Source organism: Enhydra lutris, unplaced genomic scaffold (assembly GCF_002288905.1).
Source record: "Enhydra lutris kenyoni isolate GAN:26980312 unplaced genomic scaffold, ASM228890v2 scaffoldscaffold9, whole genome shotgun sequence".
In the NCBI taxonomy this organism is placed as follows: Eukaryota; Metazoa; Chordata; class Mammalia; order Carnivora; family Mustelidae; genus Enhydra; species Enhydra lutris.
Genome location: NW_019154093.1, coordinates 61,040,554 through 61,059,445, shown reverse-complemented (window position 1 = coordinate 61,059,445; position 18,892 = coordinate 61,040,554). Strand labels below are relative to the sequence as shown.

The window sequence follows — 18,892 nt, the reverse complement described above, 5'->3', positions numbered from 1 at the left end:
TGTCCAAGACAGAGGTTCTCAACTGGGGAGGGGTGGGAGGTGTTAGTTCTTCCCAGTCCAGCCATTTGGCAATGTCTGCTGATGCTTTTGGCTGTCATCACAGGGAAGGGGGACACGCATGAGCCCCTAGGGAGTAGAGGTCAGGGAGGCTGCTACCACGTCACAATCACAGCCTCCCACAGCAAAGAATTTCCAATCCCAAATGTCAGTCATTCCAAGATTGAGAAATCGTGGACCAAGAGAATTAATCAGCTTTACCTCTGAAGTACATTTGTATTTCAAACATATTTTTGGCACAGGATGGCAGTGTGCAGTGGTTTAGCCTGGGAAAAAGTCTGCAGAAGCAGTGCCCATAGCAAACTGATGAGGCTACAACAGGCCAGTGATGAAGGGGAGCAAATCACTGATGATGATTCTGTTTCTTCCCCACAGATTGTCTAAAGCCACAGGGAAAATGGTGGGAAAGTTACCATCACCATTACCAGAAAGAGCTATTTATGGCTTTGTTCTTTTCTTTCTTTTTTATAAAGATTTTATTTGTTTATTTGACAGAGAGGTCACAAGTAGGCGGAGAGGCAGGCAGAGAGAGAGGGAGAAGCAGGCTCCCTGCTGAGCAAAGAGCCCGATGTAGGGCTTGATTCCAGGACACTGAGATCATGACCTGAGCCAAAGGCAGAGGCTTAACCCACTGAGCCCCCCAGATGACCCTTTGTTCTTTTCTTAAGCTCCCAATTTGGCTTCATACTATAGGTTGCGTGAGCTTTTATTCCTGAACCTTGGCTAAACTCCTTAGGCTTAACCTACTGGCCTCAAAAATATTGGGCGGTTGCACTGCCTGTCTACCTCCTCATTGCTACAGTGATCAGTTATGTACTCTTTTTTTTTTTTTAAAGATTTTATTTATTTATTTGACAGGCAGAGATCACAAGTAGGCAGAGAGGCAGGCAGAGAGAGAGAGGAGGAAGCAGGCTCCCCGCGGAGCAGGAAGCCCGACGCGACCCGGGGCTCGATCCCAGGACCCCGGGATCATGACCGGAGCCGAAGGCAGTGGCTTTAACCCACTGAGCCACCCAGGCGCCCCCCCCCACACCAGTTATGTACTCTTATCTGGAATAAACATGATGAGTACCTCTTCACTGAACTCCGTTCATACAATCATAGATAACTATGCTAAATGTCAACAGTAGAAGAAAGCCAGAAAGTAAAAGAGGCCATTCCAGCATTAAGAGATATTCCTATTAGTGAAGTAAACCAAATGTTCTTTCTTGCAGCCAAAGAACTTTGTGCTAAAAATGGAATTGTATGTAGACTGACATCAAACACTTATTTTAAGTTTTTTTAAGTTTTTGATATAATAATTTTGACCATAATTATTTTGACTATCTCTCTTATTAATAATTGATACTGAAATATAAAAAGCTTCTCTTAAGTTCCATTAATCTTTAAATTTTCTCGCATATTAGTTATTAATAAATAAAATACTGCATTACCATTAAAAAATACACATCCTTCTTTCCCATTCTCTGATCAGACCTTTTGTTACAGGAACTTTCCATCAAAAGATAAACTCCTTTCTCCAGAAAAGAAACTGTATACTTCACAGAGGGATTGCATTAGTGGTAGTACGGACAATATGACGCACAGGAATGCACAACGGCTGTATGAGGAGCAAGAAGAGACCCAGTGGCATCCAAGAGCTTTGTAAACAACTTCAGGGCAATTCTCCTTCTTCAGGCTTGTACCTCACCCCTGCCTTCCATGGTACACTGACCACCAAGTGCTAAGGCTCCCCAAAGCATTCAGATTAGCCCTTCTTCCACTTTGTCAAGTCAATTATTTCTACTCCATCCAACTTCTGGTTTCCAAAATTTACTGAAATTTCTCATCGACTGTGGACCTTTCTCCTCTTTTCTTCTTCCTTCTGGATTATATCTTGTAAACCTCTTTCTACACTATCTACACTATGAGTCCCACTTTGCAAAAAATAAGGATAAACAAAATAAAATTTAAATAACAGAAAGGGATCCAGAACAGAGAAAGGGAAAAATGTCCATCTATTTTTCTTAAATTTCTAAATTGTTTTTTAATTGTGCCAAAATATTTTCATGAATTTTTAAAAAATTTTACAGATTAGTAGAAATTGATATTAATACTCAATAGTTTATGTTCATAAATTTTTCTGTTCTATGTGCTGGGCCCATAAATTTTTCTGTTCTATAATCTTATTTATTCCTTTCTTTTCTTTTTTATTGAAGCACAGTTGATACACAATGTTACATTAGTTTCAGATGTACAACACAGTGATTCAACAACTTTATACATTATGCTATGCTCACCATAAGTGTAGTTACCGTCTGTCACCAAATGACACTATTACAATACCTTTGGTTATATCCCTTATGATTTTCATTTCATAACATTCATTCAATTCACCTTTCATTGCCGTGACTTATTCATTCCATAACTGGAAGCCTGTATCTCCCACTCCTCTTCACCCATTTTGCCCACCCCCACCTCTGGCAACCATCAGTTTGTTCTCTGTGTTTATGGATCTGGTTTTGCTTTGTTTGGTTGGCTGGTTTTTTAGATTTCACATGTAAGTGAAATCATATGATATTTGTCTTTATCTGACTTATTCCACTAAGCACAATACCCTCTGGTCCATCCATGTTGTCACAAATGGCAAAATCTCATTCTTTTTATGACTAAGTGATATTCCACGTCTTCTTTATCCATTCATTTATCAGTGGACATTCAGGTTGCTTCCTTATTTTGGTTACTTTAAATAATGCTGCAACAATATATTTATAACTTTTAAGCCAGTTTGTTGAATATCCTCCCAGATACCTTTCCATGTATACTTGCATATACTTTGATTTTTTTAAAACAATAACAAAAAGGACTAAAACATACACATTATTTTGTAATTGCTCAGACTATTCCATTCAAAGGATGAGCCATAATGTATTTTACCAATCCATTACTGCTAAATATTTATGGACCTTACTGTTGGACCAAATTGTCAGTTTTCCAGGTAGAGCAAAGCAGTAACATCTGACTAGAAATTAATTCTAAGATTCAAAGCTAGTTTAGATTGAATGGGGAAATATTGGAGGGTTCCTGCTCATATCAAGAAGAGAACAAGGGGATACCCACCCTCCCACTGCTAATACAGAGATACTTGCAGTATCAGTCAAGGGAACTAATGAAAGAGAGAAGGTAAAAACATAACTATTGGGAAAAAGAGTATGCAGTTGTCATTTTTTGTGGATTATATGATTATATGCCTGGGAAACCCAAGAAAATCAACTGAGAAAATATATAAACAATAGAAAATTAAGTATGGGAACAGGATACAAAATTAATTTATGACAATTTGTGAAATATATGTAAATGTGTATATATGTGTGTGTGTATATAAATACATACATATGTATGTATAAATACATACATGTGTTTTATTTGTACACACACAATACCCCCTTACAAAATAAAAGAAAGAAAAAACTCCACTTACAATTACAGCAAAAAATGTAAAGTGCCTAGGAATAAATTTAGTAAGAAATATGCAAAGCTTGTATGAGGAAAACTTTAAAATGTTCCTGCAGAATCTAAAAGTAGATTTGAATAAATGAAAAGACAGACCATGCTTTTAGGTAGGAAAAGTCAATGTATGTCAATTTCCCCTAAATTTTAATTTTTAAATTTATTGCAATCTTAATGAAAATACCAAGAGGCTATTTTCTGGAATAGGACAAGTTGATTCTAAAGCTTGTAAGAAAAAGTAAACAAACAAGAATAGCCAGTAAAACTCTTCTGAAAAGGAAGAACAGCTTTCTATATATTTAAACAAAAATGATAGAAACTCAATAAGGAAACATTCTGGGATTGCCATTTGAATAGTCTAATGGAATTGAATAGAAAACCCAGAAATAGGTCCAAATAAGTGGTATCTCAAATCAGTGAGATAAGATGGACTTTTTAATAAATGTGTATCATCTGGAAAAAATTAAGTTAAATCTATATCTCATATTGCATGAGATAAATTCCAAATGGGTCAAATATTTAAAGTATGAACACTCAAATGTACTATAAGAAAATATGGCTGAATTCTCTTCTTACTTTGGAACGGGAAGGTCTTTCTAACTATGATTCAAAATCTGGAAGGTACAAAATATTAATAAATCTAACTAAGAATAAAAAACCATTATGAGGTCAAAAAATAACAAGAATAACATATACAAAGTTGAAACACAAATTACAAATCGGGAAAAAGAAGATCTGGTGTTCAAATCACAGGTAAAGGGCTAATCTCCTTAATAAATAACAAGTTTCTAGAAATTGAGGAGAAAAAGACCAGTCAAGAGAAAAACAAAGGGCATTAACAGACAAGTAACAGAAAAAGAAATATAAAATGACCTGTACACATTATAAATGGCCCTCATTCATATAAGATATGTAAATTGAAATTAACCAACCTCACCCCAGAGATAGATTGTTATTCTATTTTCCCACTACTCTGACTTTGGAGCATTTACTTCTCACTACATTCTCTTCACAATGGCACTACCCACCATCACTTTGGGGGAAAGTAGGAAATTTATGAAGCTGTGTCTTTTTTTTTAAATTCTAGATCCCAAACATTTCATTAACAAGGCAGATAGACCTTAACCGGGTAACAGTAGTGTATTATCGCTTATCAAAATAAAATTTATGCTTGATGTTTTGAAACATGAAAAACCCATGTATCATGATGAATATCAGAATATATTCCCTATCCTATTTCTATGAACAAGTATGTTTTTTAAAAATTAAAGTCAATAGTTGAATAATTCATAAGCCATTCCCTCAGGCCTTATAGCGAAATATAATTTTAGAACTTAGAAATATTCCTTAGTAAAAACATCTCCTACCCCATCCATCCTCTGACAAACATATTCAATTCCAAATCAAATTTCTGTAGTGATGTAAATTTACTACTTCATTGGTCACATATGTTCACATGCACTACTCATATGATCTATCCTAAAAATTACTAAAAAGAGAAAAACAAGAGAAATTTTTGTGAGACTATTTTTAATATATATATTATCCCCCTTACATGTCCCAATCAATTTGATTTCTTAATGTCATTATGATGATTTTTCATACAATATAGTATTATTATAATGAATCCACTCCCATACATCTAAATCATGTTCATCATTAAGTTTCTGTTTTTAGACACACTATATACAAAGTTAAAAGCATCAAGAAAATGTGTATCTGCATTCAGATCTCCCACTTAATCTTGAGGTCTGTGTTCTTTTACTTTTGGTAAAAACAACACATTTTTGCCCTCCAGCAAGGAAGTTTTAAAAAATTGCCATCTCTTTTCAAAATACTTTTAATATACTTTACAATATACTAAGAATTTTTTTTATTTTAAAAAGAAGTTTTAATTAAAAAGAAATCATCTTGTGGAATTGTATTTTCCACAAGGAAAGGAATGGTTCTAGTCCCAGATTTTAAAATTCTCATTGGTAGAAAATACAACATAAAAAACAGTTTTGAAAGACTGTTACAATTAAATATCTTCAAATTTTGTCAAATACGTTTCACAACAACAAGTGGCATTTCCCCAAATGCTAACATAATGTTTAAGAACCAAAAAGTAGGAAGAAATGGATTGAGGGGTAAGGAAAATGTTTACCATTAGTACCGATTACTATAACATATTAGAAACTACAATATCAATAATGAAAAGACGATCGGTATATTTAACTTAATCACTGAATTCTCCCCTCAAAAACATAAATCAAGCATTTCACAAAAATACTATATACACCAAATTGAAAGGAAATGTCCAAATTTTTTAGCATAAAAATTATTTCTTTTGATGTAAATAGGAAACTTGTTTTACTCCCTAAATATTTAGATCTAAGCTGAAGTCTTCAGAATTTGTACCTTTGGCAATAACCAGTCTGCAGACGGAATACTACCTGCAGTGGCTCTCAATCTCTCCGCGAGGCTACAGGACCCTCCAACAACCCAGTCCCCTCTGACTCCATTCCTGCCCCACAAACGCATTCCCCATCTGTATCGGAGCAACCAGCACCATCTAGTCTCTTTTGCTCCAGGCTTGTTCCTGCAACTTCTAATTTACCTCCATTACAATCATCAGGAAGAAAATACTAAATATTTTCTGAATTTAGAAAAAAATAAGACCATGTCTTCATCCCAAGTCCAGCAGGGTTCTGGATAAGTACCTCATTATCAAAGCCCAGCACCAAAGGAAAAGGCAATATTATGGTCCATTAGAACCCAGAGCACAACTAAGAGTCTCACAACTGTGTTCTAGGACTTCAATCACTAAAGATATCCGGAATTTCAGTGGCCTGGGGACAGAGTGTCTATCTTGTGTTTCTTTGCACCTAACGCCGCACCCTGCCAAGGTCACGTGCTCTGCATGTATTCTCCCTCACATATCTTCCCCCTTTCCTCAGCTTGCCAAGGAACTCCTTTCGGAATTCAAAGCTCTACAGCTCAGGGAGAGTCATAACTGATAATCTATATCTACACAGGGAAAGAGCAAAAGAATGATATACTTCCCCTCATTTTTATCCTGAGCAATTCCCCAAAGGTAATAAAAGGCAATCAAGTGATTTCAAGAACTGCTTTGCCCTTTCCTTTTAGAGCTCCTACAGAGGAACCGACCTCTGGTTTGCAAAGGATGCCCTGTACCTGTACCAGTTTAAAAACTATCAGGATTTGGCTTTTAGCAGTTTTTTATGCACACAGTATTCTACTGGTACAGAAAGCGAAAGTAGTCCCCTGAGGTATGAGTGTAGAGGTGAGAGGAATTCAATTTCAATTCACTCTGTCTTAATCCAAATTATCAATTCTTTCAACAAGGAACGCCCATTATAAGAGCATTGCTGGGGGTGGTAGTTAGGGCGCCTGGGTGGATCAGTCATTAATCGGCTGCCTTTGGCTCTGATCATGATCCTGGGTGGGAAACCTGCTTCTCCCTCTCCCAGTCCCCCTGCTTATATTCCCTCTCTCGCTGTGTCTCTCTCCGTCAAAAAAATTTTTTAAAAAATTAAAAAAAAAAAAAGAGCATCACGGGATACTGCATGAACAACTGCATGAATTCTGGTCACTAGTTATACAAGAAATTCTTGAGAAATAAGTAACTATAACCAACAGTTAAAAATACCAGCTGTTTATATTCAACATTTGTTATATTGATTTGGAAGACGGAGGGGACAAACAAATAGAGCTAAAGTTCAAAACCACTTGTCTCCTAAACAATGTAGATGTGGGTTTTGTTCTTGTTTTGTTTTGTAGATCTACCCTTCTTCAGTGTGTAATGACATTACAACAAGAAAAACTAATCATTCTTTGAATTTGGAAATCAGTATAAAAATACAAAGCGTTAACTCACTGACATCCCTGTCATCACTTCATCATCCTGAACCCAGAACTCAGCCCTTCCACTAGTTTCCATAGAAAAATATCTCCAAGAAGTTTGTGATTTTTCCCCTCAAATTTACCTAAAATTAAGGAGTTCCTGGGGAGTAGGTTGGCCTCCCGCAGCTCTGTGTTCTTCTCTCTCTTCTTCCCTACCTGGGACTTTTAGGAGCATCTTCTGTTGCTTAAACTCCTTGGAGTTCCATTGCTTGCCTAAAGTAGATCTTCCAAACAAATGCAGCACTATCCCTAAAATAAGTCCTGGGAAACACATTCTTCAACTTGATCCCCCTGCTTTGTTCTCATTTCTCAATAAGCTCTTGCATTCTCTTAGCCCTTGACTTCTTATCTCTAAGTTTTGATGATTCTTTGCACTCAATAATACATGGGCTTTTCTGCTTTAGTTCTGAGCTCTAAAGTCTGCAACTAACTTTGCTCAATTCACTTCCATCCACTCCAGGCAATGACCTCATCCAATTTGGACGCCCTCTCAGCTTTGACTTGCCTCTGTCCTCCCTATTCTCCCAAACACTAACATGCATCTACTATCAACTCAACTCACACAATATCTGTCTAACACTTTCTTTCTTGAGCTCCAGATTTTTATTACCAATATCCTACCATGTGTTCCAGGTTCATCAAATGCAATAAAATAGAACTCATCATCACCCCTCCTCCCCATACTCTTTTTTCTCACTTTTCTCAGAGTCATCATGCCTCTGATCACCAAACCCAAGAAACCTCAATTTTCCTAGATTCTCCCCACATGCTTAGCCCTCTGTACCCATGTAGACACCAAATTCTGTCAATTCTACTTGCTGAAGATCTTCCATATATTTACCTTCTCTACCCTTCCTTTTTATTCCCCAAGTTTAGGCCTATATATCTTCCCAGCTTCCCAGGTAATCTCTGATGTCTCTCTGGCAACTCCTGTCTTTGAGCCTTTGCATACCAGGATAATAACTTCTCTTCCCATCTTCTCCCAGTGCTTAGTACCACATGTTTCACACACAACAGACCCTAAATAAATATTCATTAGTTAGGGAAGAGATTTCAAATCCTTGTGATCTCATATCTTTCCTTTTCTTGGCATTCAGAGATTGCCTCTATCTCTCCAACCTCATGCTTCTTCAGGATTCTTCTAACTTGCAGTTGATTATTTTCTTATTCCTTCATTTTTGGTCAAAGCTTTCTATTATTCTTCATTGTCTATTAAATAAATGAATGGCATGGAAGTCTTCCATTCTAGCTCAAACCTACCTTTCCAGCCTCATGGTTCATATTCTCCCTCTCACGTTCTTTCCTCAGTCCAGCTAAATCCAGTCACCAGCCATCCCCCAAAAATGCTGTGGATTTTCCTGACTCCTCACTTTTGCCCATGCTTCTTCCAACACATAGAATGTCTTTCCCTCCTCTCTTTCCCTGTCAAAAGTATTCCTTGTTGTTGTTTTTTTTAGTTTAGTTTTGGTTTGGTTTGGTTTTTTGATAGAGATCACAAGTAGGCAGAGCAGCAGGCAGGGAGTGGTGGGGCGGGGGGGGGGGGACGGGGTAGCAGGCTCCCCTCTGAGCAGAGAACCCGATGTGGGGCTCGATCCCAGGACCCTAAGATCATGACCCAAGCCGAAGGCAGAGGCTTAACCCACTGAGCCACCCAGGCGCCCCAAAAGTATTCCTAGTCTTAAGACACACTTTCTTCACAAAACTTACAGATTCCTCCAGACAGAATTTCTCTCTTCCTCTTCTCTTCTTCTTTGAAACTTAGTTTATAATTTGCTTTGTACAAGTGTTTTTTCTTCTACTAAAAAAGTTGTTCAAAGCAGTGTTTTTCAGACCACCTGGAACAGAATAACTGGAGTCTTGTTAAAAAAACAAAAACAAAAACAAAAACAAAAACCCTCCTGAATCAGAGTTTCGGGAAGGAGAACTAAGAATGCTGCAATCTGAAAGCAAGTTCACCAGGAGAGTACGCAATGAAGCTGGAGACCTTGGAGTTGCAGAAATGGGCCTTGAAGTCAGTCAGACTAGAAGTTGCATTCCAATTATGTGTCTGATAAAATTTAATTCTCAGGAGAAGCTAACACAACTATGAGTTTGATACAGATTGAAAAGAAAAAAAAGTTGAAGATTTTACTTAACTCATTCGGTGAGGTAACCAGGCAAATGTCATAACCTGTTCAGAAGAGAATCTGAAAGAAACACATTCATAGAGGGTTGTAAAATGGCTCAGACATGACGAAAGGCTACCACAAGATAATCCAGAAGGATGTGCAATAACTCAAAGACAATGAAAAGCGTCAGAGGACCTCAAAAACACCCTTTAGGCAATGCAGAGTATTCTACTGAGACATAAGAATTTTTTCTATACCTCTTGCTAGCTGTGTGACTTTGAGTATGTTACTTAACTTCCCTGAGCCTCTGTTACTTTTCCTGTAAAACAAGATTTCATAATTTAAAAAAAAATCTTCATGGGATAATGCTTGCCTAATACCGCTCTTGTGAGAATTAAGTGAGTTAAGGAGCACCAAGCACTCAGGACAATGCTGACTTTTATCATACTCGATAAACATGACATAGTAGTACTAGTACCAGGAGTAGTGCTACCCCTAACTAGAAGTTTCTTGACCCTTTCTTGTTTCCTAATGAATGTATTCATTCAGTCAATCAACCAACGTGCATAAAATACCTATTCATGCTAGGTTTGGGTGGACAATAAAATGGTCCCTGTCATCAGTGAGTCCAGGCTAGCCAAGGAGATGAGAACCTAGGTCAGTAATTATATGGGATATAATAAGTGAAAATAAAAGTAGGTGAGCACAATTGACAACATGGCCAACCATGTGTGGAATGTATAGAATGCTTATGGAAAAGCATTATCAAGGGGAGTGTAAGCTTAATCTTGAAGGAAGAGTAGGAAATCACTAAGCACAGTGTGCTAACAAGTATCATGCTAGATCATCATGTATGTTAACCTTATTTAACTCACATAAGAGCCATAAAATAATAGCTCACTCTGAGTACTTACTACGTGTCAGGTGCTATTTAAAATAACTATCACTATTTTATGAAGAAAAAAATCCTGAGGCTTAGAGAAATCAAGTAAACTTTCCTTAGATGATATAGCCAGTGAGTGGCAAAGCCATAATTATTGCCAGATAACCTCTTTCCCAAGTGCAGGAAATCACCTCAATTTACTAATTGAAGAATCAAAACCTAAAGAGATGAGGTGATCTCCCAGAGAAACTGATTAGAAATAGCATCCCTGGTTTTAAAGGCCAGGCAAATGGGAAGGAAGAATACTCCAGAAAGAGGGAGAACATACAAAACCCTGGAAGCATGGAGGAGGTTAGCATGGCTCCAGGAATCAGATGTTTGGAACTCAGTATGCATTTATGGAAAGAGCTATCAGAGTTAAAGCCCATGGGGGCACCTAGGAGGTTTAGTCAGTGAAGCGGCTGCCTTAAGCTCAGGTCATGATCTCAAGGTCCTGAGGTTGAGTTCTACATTGGGCTCCGTGCTCAATGGGGAGTCTGCTTCTCCCTCTCCCTCTGCTGCTCCCCCTGCTTGTGCTCTCTCACTCATGCTCTCCCTCAAATAAATAAGTAAAATCTTAAAAAAAAAAAAAAAAAGATAAAGCCACTAAAGTAGGCAGGGACTGTGAGAAAGAAATTACACCATACTAACTATTGCAGATCCCGCTCAGGAGGATATAAAAACTATGACAGATTGTAAGCAAGGGAACAAGATCAAAGGTTTAGAAACTGGAGGCAAGGCAAAGAGTTATGAGACAGTGAAGACTAATATTATTGAGATCAAGAGTTTTGAACTCCAGCAACCTGCCACTTATCATAACCTCAGGAAAGAGAACCTCTTTGAGCATGAGTCTCCTCATCTGTCAAATGAGTGTAATAATAGGGTCACCACAAGGCTTAAATGAAAGAAGGTAGGTAAGCACCTGCTAAGGTGCTCCGGTCTCACAGGCATTCAATAAATGATGGTGGTCATATTAACAGTAGTTTATTGCTAGTTTTGTTGTGATGCAAATACACTGAGACACAGTTTAGATGTTCTTGAAGGAAGAACGTGTTAAATACTCTTTTACCTCAGTTGTTTGATTTGTTCAGACATAGTAGATTGATCTGTTCAGACACAGTAGACTGATTTAGACAGCAAAGTCCCAGGAACACAAAAAGAACCAGATTTCAGGAATGGCTTGAGGTTAAGGGCTCAGTTTATCAAACACTTCTTGTATCCCTACTGTGTGTGTCTAACACTGTATTAAGTGGTCCATATCTAAAAATAGTTAAGACACAATCTCTTTTCACAAGGAGCCATCAGTCTATAATATTTTGGTTGATTTCCTTATCCTTGTTGCCTGGCCTCCTCTCTTATTTACAACCTCACCCTCCCAATGTCTGATATTTACACTACTCTTGTAGAAATGATCTTGGTTTCCCTACTTGGTCACCTGCCCTTCTCCCCCACCTTGGACTACTTCCTTTCCTGGCTACTCCAGCTGGACATGTCAGATTATACCTGTTTGATCCAAACCTATTCTCACTACTCTGCTTTGAAGACATCTTGCTCCTACAATGAAGTTAAACCAATTTTCTCAACAGCTGGTGCTAGAATTCTTTTCAGAGGAAAACACCTCGATGAGTCATTATGAATAGAGGGTATGATTGAAGAATGATATTGTAAAAGACAAAATGTTCTACTTCAGAAATTCACCTGGGGGTATGGAAAAAATGGGAAGAGAAGAGAAGAGAAAGAGAAAAGAGATGGAAGACAGAGGAACTTCATTGTATACCTAAAATACTTTTTAAAATGTACAATGCTCTATCTTATTTGCATTTCTTTGACTCCCCTCATGTCTTCCAAATCTTTAGTAAGTCTTCCATAATCCCCAAGCCTCCAACCTACCCACAAACACATACACAATGTAAGTAGGTTGGGGGGAAGGGCTAAGTGAAGAAATCATGAAGCCAAGTGCCACTGCTAGAAGACAGAAGAAGTAGAATGGAGACAGCACACCCAGAACAAACACACAGCCCATCACTGAACCCTACAGTAGGAGCAGGGCCCAAGGTAATGCTAAAATCATAGATGTCTGGGAAATTGGCAGAACATATGAGCAGGTACTGTGCTTTATTTAAAAGTTGTGTAATAGGGGCCTGAACCAACCTTAACCAGTTAAAAAGCAAAACAGATTCTCTCAGCTGATACCTGGGTCATGATTTCTTCAGTGTCATTGATGATTTGGCACCAACTCCATAAGTCTGCTTTTCCAATGTACCTATTGCCTTCCTCAAAGGTGGCCACCACAGTCTTTCTTACCCAGTTACTGCAACAGTCTCCTTGGGACCAGCAAACATTTTCTCTCTCTCTCTTTTTTTAAAAAAAAAAATATTTATTTATTTATTTATTTAAATAGAACAACTAGGGTAGCGGGGAGAGAAGAAGAGAGAGAGAAATGTCAAGCTGGTTCCATGCTCAGCACAGAGCCCAACTTGGGGCTTGATCCCAGGACCCCAAGATTATGACCTGAGCCAAAATCAAGAGTGCGAAACTTAACTGACTGAGCCACCCAGGAGCCCCAGCAGACATCTTCTTAAAGGGCTGGATAGGCAGTTACTCCATTCGGCACTGAAGGCCTGGAAGCAGCTATAGACAATATGTAAATGAATGGGTTTGGTTGTGTTCCAATAAAACTTAAAAAATCAGGTGGTGGACTTTCTGTCCTGCCCCTTCTGTTCTCCACTTTATAGAGTCCTCTTTCAGAATGCTACTCCTCCGTATAAACACCTGTTTGTCTTCCCATTAACCTTAGGATAAAGTCCAAATTCCTTAACAAAGTAAATAAATTTCACACCATTATCTCCTCTCTAGCCATTTCTGGATTCAAACTCAATTTTCAGCACTACTAAACTGCTTTAAATTCCTCTAGGTTTCTGGTTCTCTCTTCCTTCCATGCATTTATATATGCTGTTCTTTGGCCTGGAATCTTCCTCTCTTCCCCCACTCCCCTGATTAGTTAATTCCTACTCATCTAAATTTCAAGTTTCACATTAAGTCTAACTTCCTCCAGGAAGATTTCCTTGATCCCTAAATTCTCACAAAGTACTGAAGTTATTGGTTTGTCTGAATCTCCTGTTAGCTTGAAGCTCTGTGAGGACAGGAAACTTGTCTGCCACTCACCATTGAATTCCAAGGTACTCAATAAGTAACTGGATCTTTGACTGATGAGGTAAGAAAAAAACCAACCTAAAAATGAAGGGGACCCTCAAAGGCTAATTGGTGGCACATAAGCTGACATTTGTTTGAACTGTTCCCTTAAATCCCAAATCTGCTCCTAAAGCATTTTCTGCTCTGCTGATATAGCCTGCAGAGAAGTTTAAGAAGTAGACATTACATAGGGGAACTGAAGTCCTAAAGGGTTTCACTTCTGCCTCGGTTTCCAGACTTCATCTATTTACCCTCTCCTTGGCATCTGATCTCTTACCTGATGTCCTGTTAGCTGTCTTGCATACAGAGTACTTTATATCTGGTAATTATCCTTGCAGAGAAATCTTGGCTTGCCTTTCTGACCAATACTCACATTTCAGATATCATGTAAGGGGCATATTCTATATGCCAGGCTCATGGGGCTTCCTCTATAAGCCAGACCTACTGGACTTAATCATTCAGTCCTCAGGCTAGCCTCATAATGATGTTCTCAGAGGTTTACTTTTATTATTTCCACTCTACGGTTGACAAAAGGAAGACCTAAAGGGAGTAACTTACAAAAGAAAATGGCAGAGCTGGGACAGAAGGGAGGAACGTCTGACTGCTAAACTAGAGTTTCTGAGCTCATACTACTTTCCAGTTCCTCTGGGACCACGTCTGCTTCCTTCTGTGAGTGCTGTCCCTATCCAAGCCCCGAAGTCTTCTGCAACGCTCCTGCATGTCTTATCCTGAATCTCACGGACAGTGTAGCTGCGTTCAAGGCTGTCATAATCACTGATACTTCTAGAGCGTGGTCACCGTGCTTGTCCCTGTTTATGTATGACCTCATTTAACCTGCACAGACCCTAACATGAAAGATAAGGTTAGCTCTGTTTTATGGAGATGGAAGCAGAGGCACAAAGAGGTAAAATAATGTATCTAAGGTCACATAATTAGCAATAGGAGAACCTAGGATTTACACCTAGACGCTCTGACTCCACAACCTGTACTCCTAAGCAAGAAAAGAATACACAGGGAGGTAAAAGAGAGCTCCTTGGGCCTCACAGGATGACATGAAAAGTATGGGGGAGGTTGAATGATTTGGACTTTAATCACCCCCAGATATGAGATCATTAAATAAGGCTGTCTAAATCATTGCTGCCTAAAACAAACTACCACAAAACTTCGTGGCTTAAAACAATCATCATTTACTAGCTAACAATGCTGTGGGTCAACACTTTGGCCTGGACTTGGTTGAGAAACTTGCTGGTTTTGCCTGGGCTCACTCATCTGGTGACAGTCAGCTGTGGCAGCTTGGCAAGAGCTCGATGGTCCAGGACGGTTTCTCCAGGGCGAAGGCCAGCTTCACGGGCATGCGACCTGTGTGAAGTTTATTGTTCTGCTATTCTTGTCTCCTTAAGATTATCTCCTGAGATTATGAATAATTATGAAACAGGGGGGTTACTGGGCCTTGTAAGTTGCATTGCCAGTCATGCTGGTGGTTGATGCTGGATGCCAGCCTGGTACCTTTCTCCACATAGCCTCTCATCCTCGAAAAGGCTAGCTCATGTTTCTTCCCATGATGACAGAAGCTTTCCAAGAGAGTGATAGCAAAGGCTTCTTCAGCTCTGGGCTCACAATTCCCACATCATCACTTCTGCTGCATTTTACTGATCGAAGCAAGTCACAAAGCAAGCCCAGATACTAGGATATGGAGATCCAGAGTCCACTCCTTGATGGGAAGAACAGAAAAGTCACAGTGCAAGAGGGCAGGTATGGTGCAGGTTGGCCCAGTTTGTGACTATTTATTGCATAGAGTAGGTACTTGTTGAAGTAAAAAGAACTTCAGTCTCAGACATGTTATGATTAAGATTTCTCCTATGGTCAGTCCATGAAAAGGTATCCAAAACAGGTGACCCTTGAACGGCATGGGGGTTAGGGACACCAACCCCCATGCAGTCAAAAATCTGCATATAAATTTTGATTCCCCAAAAACCGAACTACTAATAGCCTATTGTTGACTGGAAGCCTTACCCATAAACAGTTGATTAGCACATATTTTGTACATTATATGCATTATATACTGTAATCTTATAATAAAGTAAGCTAGAGGAGAAAAAATGTTAAGAAAATTGTAAGGAAGAGAAACTATGTTTACAGTACTGTATTGTAAAAAAAAAAATCCACATATAAGTGGACCCATACATATTGTTCAAGGGTTAAAGGTTAATTGTTAAGGGATAATATAGGTCTAGAACATAAAAGAGAATCCTGGTTGGACATACAAATTTGAGAGCTGTCAACATGCAGGTGGGTAAGTTTCTGAATAAATAAATCAGAACCTTCAGGAAGACTGCATTAATTAAGGCAAAGACAAACAAAGAGATTCACTCAATCCTTCAGACTACCCAACTGTTTTGTTTTGTTTTCAGACTACCCAACTGTTTGAGTGCTCTCTTATTCCCATGTATCTCAACCTCTCTCTCTAAGAGACCATCTGTGGGCCTATCCAGTTTCTGTAGCCAGCTCAAAGCCAGTATCTCTGGGGAAAGTACAGCCTTCTCTGTTATGTCTAGATGTGGCTACATATAGTCCAATTATTATAAACTAAAAAGAAGTTACTTGATGCCCACACTCAACCCAATATGCAATGGTAGAGCAGGAATACAATTAACCACAATAAAAACTTCCATTTCTAAAAGGTCAGAATGGGAAACATGCAACAATCAGCAGTCCTTCATAGTTTTCTTTCTAGGAAGAAATTCTTGCCTTGGCCATGGAAGAAATTTCCTGATTAGCCCATCTGGATGTGTCTGGGTATACCCACAGTACCCCTGGGTTTACACACTCTGGGAGATTCCTCCTTGTCCATTATCTTCCAGGTTCAAAATTTAAGTGAAAATTGGGAGAGTATGCTTTCCTGGAAATGGCTTGAGGACACAATGATTGGCTTTTGCAGTTTGCAGGTCAGATTTCTGGTTTCTTTAGCAGTACAATTTCCTCAAAACCTTTGTAGGCTTCTATGCTATTCATCTCCAGTCTATTACATGTGACAGAAACTATACCCAAAGTTCTTTTCTGGACCGAGCTCTTAAACTTTCTTATTCTCTAATATCTATGCTTTACTCCTTCCTCTTCTCATTGTTTTAATGGTGGCTACTTTCAGGTAATCTTTAAAAACTAAGTGAGGGTAACATCGCTAATCTGACCTTTGCTGCAAGGCTAGATCTCTTCAGCTGAGGAATCTTAATGGATGGGCTTTAAGTGTCTGAAAAACAGTCTTCTCCTATTTGGACCATAGAAATAATTGGATTTTCTAACCCCAATTTTCTATACACTCTATTTTCTTCCATCTTTCCTTGCAAACCCATCATTTCTTATGTGAGCTCATTTCTTTCCTGAAAAACCCTTCCTAAACTAGCCAACAAGCAAGAATTGCATTCATACTCTGGTTCTTTCCAAATGCTTCCCGTAAAATTCAGTGATATAAGAAACATGATCAGTCTTCCAAATTGAGGTGAGATTGTTACCAAATATCTTGCAATGGCACTACAAGAATGACTAGTTTCCCAGCCTGCAAGAGCCCGTTCCTTGTTGGTAATGGTCTGACCACTTAGGTAATGCTATACGTTTTAAGACTTTGTTAGAAGTCCCCCATTTCCAGGTATCAATTTTTGTATTAGAGTAAAGGCTAACTCACTGTAATTGAGATCCCAGAAAGCAGTGGAAGTGGAAGTAAAGAAATGAAAATAAAGAAGACAAAAGCATTTTTCCCTCTCACATAATAGTTGGGCCAAGACTGACAGGGCACTCTGTTTGATGAGGTCATTCAGGACCCAGATTCCTTCTGTCTTATTGTCCCACCCTCTCCTAGGATGTCTTCCTCATCTCCACGGTTACATATGGTTACAGACACATCCATAAAGGAGATGGCAAGCAGAGCAAGACAAGCTGTCTTTTTTTGCAAAGGTAAGGCCAAAGTTATACTCACTGCTTCTAGTTACAGTGCACTGGCAAGAATGTCCCCACAAAATCATACCTAGCTGTAAAGAAGGGCAAGGAGTCTCCAGCTGAGCAAACATGCACCAGACGGAGGAGGACAGATGTCACGGTGGCAGCCATTCATCTGCCACGAGAAGTAAGAAGAAAAGATTCCCCAGGTTAAGAACCCTCAGAGATAGAAAGACCAAAACGGGGTAAATAAGGATTTTGTTTCTTAGAGGTAAAGAGAATGGCAGTATGAAAAAAGAATACAAGAAAGGGAAAATCTAGCTGATGGCTACCTAAGTTTCCACTTTATTATTTCTAGCACTTTTTTTTAAAAGATTTATTTATTTATTTATTTATTTATTCGAAAGATAGAAATCACAAGTAGGCAGAGAGGCAGGCAGAGAGAGAGGAGGAAGCAGGCTCCCTGCTGAGCAGAGAGCTTGATGCGGGGCTCCATCCCAGGACCCTGGGATCATGGCCCAAGCCAAAGGCAGAGGCTTTAACCCACTGAGCCACCCAGGCGCCCCGTATTTCTAGCATTTTCTAAATATGTTTCATAAGTTTTTTTTTTTTTTAAGGGAAGCAGAAAGAGAAAGAAAAACTAAGAAGGATATCAAAACAGAATAATAGTGATGTGAGGAGAACCAGAAGAAAATGGAGTAATGAAAGTCAATGGGAGAAAAAAATTTCACTTGCCTGAGAGAAGACAAGAGAGGCTAGGACAGGAAATGCTCTTTGGACTTGAAAATCTAGAGGTTACTGGTGAATAACTATAGGAGAAGCTAGAATGCAGCAAATTAAGAAATGAAAATGAACAAAGAAAAATGAGATAGCAAACATGCACTAGTCTCTTTTTTTTAATTTTTTTTTAAGATTTTATTTATTTATTTGACAGAGAGAGAGAAAACACACGTAAGGCAGAGAGTCAGGCACAGAGAGAGGAGGAAGCAGGCTCCCTGCTGAGCAGAGAGCCCAATGTGGGCCTCGATCCCAGTACCCTGAGATCATGACCTGAGCCAAAGGCAGAGGCTTAATCCACTGAGCCACCCAGGTGCCCCTGAACTAGTCTCTTTTAAGAACACTGAGTTTTTAGGAAAAAAGAGATAAGATGGTAACTAGTTATGACTAGCTCCACTTGCAAATAGACTAAGATGAGAAGCAGCCTCCAGGGACCAAGTTGGGGTATCAGGTTCTAGAGACTAGGGTGGCCCAGTTCTAGCTGCCTAGCATATGTATCATGCGTAATTGG

General features: G+C 38.9%; 1 protein-coding gene and 1 pseudogene across 1 annotated transcript in view; one reads left to right on the top strand and one right to left on the bottom strand.

Moving 5' to 3' along the window:
• The window catches only part of LOC111143053 (transmembrane protein 56-like), a 110,029-nt gene that overhangs the window by 80,894 nt on the left and 10,243 nt on the right, over nucleotides 1-18,892 (bottom strand). The gene's annotated exons all lie outside the window — the stretch shown is intronic.
• LOC111142928 lies at nucleotides 380-7,352 on the top strand (annotated as a pseudogene).